Source organism: Asterias amurensis, chromosome 12 (genome assembly GCF_032118995.1).
Source record: "Asterias amurensis chromosome 12, ASM3211899v1".
NCBI lineage: Eukaryota > Metazoa > Echinodermata > Asteroidea > Forcipulatida > Asteriidae > Asterias > Asterias amurensis.
In genome coordinates, this window is record NC_092659.1 from 19794653 (window position 1) to 19798669 (window position 4017).

The 4017-nt window shown below is 59.9% G+C and overlaps 3 non-coding genes across 3 annotated transcripts in view; all 3 read left to right on the forward strand.

Annotated features, from left to right (window-relative positions):
* On the forward strand, window positions 1–1815 carry LOC139945692 (small subunit ribosomal RNA). The gene has a single exon (XR_011787164.1). It is a non-coding gene; the product is annotated as a small subunit ribosomal RNA (ribosomal RNA).
* Window positions 1816–2454: 639 nt separating this feature from the next.
* Window positions 2455–2611, forward strand: LOC139945665 (5.8S ribosomal RNA). Its single transcript, XR_011787138.1, has one exon. It is a non-coding gene; the product is annotated as a 5.8S ribosomal RNA (ribosomal RNA).
* Window positions 2612–3275: 664 nt separating this feature from the next.
* The window catches only part of LOC139945638 (large subunit ribosomal RNA), a 4054-nt gene continuing 3312 nt past the window's right edge, over window positions 3276–4017 (forward strand). Inside the window, exon 1 of the ribosomal RNA XR_011787113.1 lies at window positions 3276–4017. This exon is cut by the window's right edge and continues 3312 nt beyond it. This is a non-coding gene — a ribosomal RNA (large subunit ribosomal RNA).

The window sequence follows — 4017 nt, forward strand, 5'->3', positions numbered from 1 at the left end:
TACCTGGTTGATCCTGCCAGTAGTCATATGCTTGTCTCAAAGATTAAGCCATGCATGTCCAAGTACAAGCTTTCAAAAGCGAAACTGCGGATGGCTCATTAAATCAGTTATGGTTCCTTGGAGCGCATCCCCTTACATGGATAACTGTGGTAATTCTAGAGCTAATACATGCAATCAAGCGCCGACCTTACGGGAGGCGTGCTCTTATTAGGAACAAGACCAACCCGGGTCCGCCCGGCTCCGTTGGTGAACTCTGGATAACCTGGCCGATCGCACGGTCTCTGCACCGGCGACGGATCCTTCGAATGTCTGCCCTATCAACTTTCGATGGTACGTTATGCGCCTACCATGGTCGTAACGGGTAACGGAGAATCAGGGTTCGATTCCGGAGAGGGAGCTTGAGAAACGGCTACCACATCCAAGGAAGGCAGCAGGCGCGCAAATTACCCACTCCCGACACGGGGAGGTAGTGACGAAAAATAGCAATACAGGACTCTTTCGAGGCCCTGTAATTGGAATGAGTACACTTTAAATCCTTTAACGAGGATCTATTGGAGGGCAAGTCTGGTGCCAGCAGCCGCGGTAATTCCAGCTCCAATAGCGTATATTAAAATTGCTGCAGTTAAAAAGCTCGTAGTTGGATCTTGGGCGCAGGCTGGCGGTCCGCCGCAAGGCGCGCCACTGCCCGCCTGGCCTTCCTCTCGGTCTCCGCCCGGTTCTCTTGACTGAGTGCCGGGCGCGGCCGAAACGTTTACTTTGAAAAAATTGGAGTGTTCAAAGCAGGCCGTGAGCCTGGACAGCAGAGCATGGAATAATGGAATAGGACCTCGGTTCTATTGCGTTGGTTTTCGGAACTCGAGGTAATGATTAAGAGGGACTGACGGGGGCATTCGTATTGCGGTGTGAGAGGTGAAATTCTTGGATCGCCGCAAGACGACCGACTGCGAAAGCATTTGCCAAGAATGTTTTCATTAATCAAGAACGAAAGTTAGAGGTTCGAAGGCGATCAGATACCGCCCTAGTTCTAACCATAAACGATGCCGACTGGCGATCCGCCGGCGTTACTCCAATGACGCGGCGGGCAGTCTGCGGGAAACCAAAGTCTTTGGGTTCCGGGGGAAGTATGGTTGCAAAGCTGAAACTTAAAGGAATTGACGGAAGGGCACCACCAGGAGTGGAGCCTGCGGCTTAATTTGACTCAACACGGGGAAACTCACCCGGCCCGGACACAGTGAGGATTGACAGATTGAGAGCTCTTTCTTGATTCTGTGGGTGGTGGTGCATGGCCGTTCTTAGTTGGTGGAGCGATTTGTCTGGTTAATTCCGATAACGAACGAGACTCTGGCTTGCTAAATAGTCGCGCCGGCCGCCGAGCCGGGCGCTGACTTCTTAGAGGGACAAGTGGCGTTCAGCCACGCGAGATTGAGCAATAACAGGTCTGTGATGCCCTTAGATGTTCGGGGCCGCACGCGCGCTACACTGAAGGGATCAGCGGGTGATCGTCCTTGTCTGGAAGGCCTGGGCAATCCGCTGAACCCCCTTCGTGCTTGGGATAGGGAGTTGCAATTGTCTCCCTTAAACGAGGAATTCCCAGTAAGCGCGAGTCATCAGCTCGCGTTGATTACGTCCCTGCCCTTTGTACACACCGCCCGTCGCTACTACCGATTGAATGGTTTAGTGAGATCCTCGGACGGGCCGCGGCGGGGCGCCTCTGGCGCCTCGCTCGTGCGCCCGGAAGACGATCGAACTTGATCATTTAGAGGAAGTAAAAGTCGTAACAAGGTTTCCGTAGGTGAACCTGCGGAAGGATCATTAACGAGGAACGAAACAAGGACCCGCGCCGGGTCCACAGCGCGGGGACCCCGCCTGACACGGCCGCTCCATGTACATGTCCACGCCGATCCCGAAACGAAGGAAATAACAAAACGACAACAAATATATATATATATAAAAATCTGGCAAAAAAATGTTGCGTTTGTTTGACGGAGGAGGGCGGAGGGATCGGGTGGAAAGTGCGGTCTGGCGGGGCTCCCCCAGTGACGTCTCCGGATGTGTTTCGCGGGAGTGGCCCATGTGCCGGCATCCGAGACCGGACAAGTTGCACCGCGGAGCTCCCCCTGCCCTGTCCGCGGCGGGGTTTGGGGTGCGGGCTCTGGATGGCTGCGCCTGGTCTGTTGGATCCACCGGGGGCCCTGGGACGCCGGGGCCTGGCCTTAAATGCGACCTAGTGGGGGCGGGCAGGGAAGACACGGCGTAATAGAGGCCCGCCGTACTCTCCCACCCCCACAAACGGGCGGCTGCTCCCGTCGTGGGCGGGGCGGAGCGATCGAGTCATCTCGCGCCGTCCCGCGGACTGTGACCATATTTCCCCGCGCCCGAGACCACGGGGCGCGGGACGATAAACCCACTCATTGGTGATCGAACGAACAAGAAGCGAATTTCCAAGAGTTAGACAATTCTTGGCGGTGGATCACTCGGCTCGTGCGCCGATGAAGAACGCAGCCAGCTGCGTGAATCAGTGTGAATTGCAGAACGCAGTGATCATCGGCCTTTCGAACGCACATGGCGGCCCGGGCCCCCCGCGGCCCGGGCCTCGTCCGCCTGAGGGTCGTGAGTACAGATAGAAATCGCCGTGCCGGAGTCCGCGGATACACTCGCGGTGCCCGGGTATACCACGGTGCGAGAGCGACGGCCGGCAGCCGCGAGGAGAAGCAGTTGGTTGTTCTCCCCGCGAGGATTAATGGCTGCAGGCGTCAGATCGGGTAATGCCTTTGTGGAATACACACGAGAACTCTCCCGAAGGGGCACAGAAACCCCCTCTCCAACACGTCCCGCCTTGAAGCGTTGGCGGCAGCACCGGCTCGGCGCTGTCCGTTGTGCTCGGAGGCGCGGGCGACCCGCCGGAGTGTAAACGAGGAACCCCAACCCTGGCAAAGGGAGGAAACCCGCCGTGGCGTGGTCGGTCTCGGTCTGCCCCCATTGTCTGTATGGGCGACCGGAGCAACTCCACACCACGATCGCCGGCTGTCCTCCGCCAACTAAGGAGTAAGGGTGGGGTCCGACGGGTCGCCGCGCGCGCAGTCTCCGGGCCTCGGCCAGTGGCCGCCGGCTCCGCCCCGGGAGACCGGAGAGGGAGAGAGACCGAAAAGGGAGAGCTTCCACTGGGCCCGCGCTGACGGGTCCGTGGGGGGGTGAGGAGCGCGACCCGTTCTTGGCCTCCCAAGCAGGCCGCGGGCTACCCCCCCTCCTATAACAGTAAAACACGAACCGATAATCGACCTCAGGTCGGGCGAGAGGACCCGCTGGATTTAAGCATATCACTAAGCGGAGGAAAAGAAACTAACAAGGATTCCCCTAGTAGCGGCGAGCGAAGCGGGAAGAGCCCATCGCCGAATCCCCGGGCCCCACCGAGGGCTCGAGGGAACTGTGGCGTAAGGAAGTCCACCCCCGCGGCCGTGCCGGCGCCGAGGTCCTTCTGATTGAGGCGTGCTCCGTCCCAGGGCGGGTGTCAGGCCCAGGCAGGCGCCAGCCGGTCGCGGACAAGGGCCTCCGGGAGTCGGGTTGTTTTGTAGCGCAGCCCAAAGAAGGGTGGTAAACTCCATCCAAGGCTAAATACCTTGCACGAGACCGATAGAGCACAAGTACCGTGAGGGAAAGTTGAAAAGCACTCTGAAGAGAGAGTTCAAGAGTACGTGAAGCCGTTGAGAAGCAAACGGGAGGGCCGCGCAGATCGGGCCCGGGAGATTCAGCGCGGCCGGCGCGGTGCCCATCGGGTCCCCGCACGCACTCGAGGCGGCGGGGCCCGGGGGTGTCGGCGCTCGGCCGCGTGCACTTCTCCCGGGCGCGGCGCCCGCGACCGGTTGGGTCGCCGGCAGAGGCCGGCCGGGTGGGGTGCCTCCGACCATGCCGGGTCCCCGACGGGGGGCCTGGCCGGAGAGCCTATAGCCCGGCCGCTTTGCGCCGGCGGGACAGACCGAGGTATGGACGACGGGCCGCGCCTGCCCCGGGGTTGTAGCC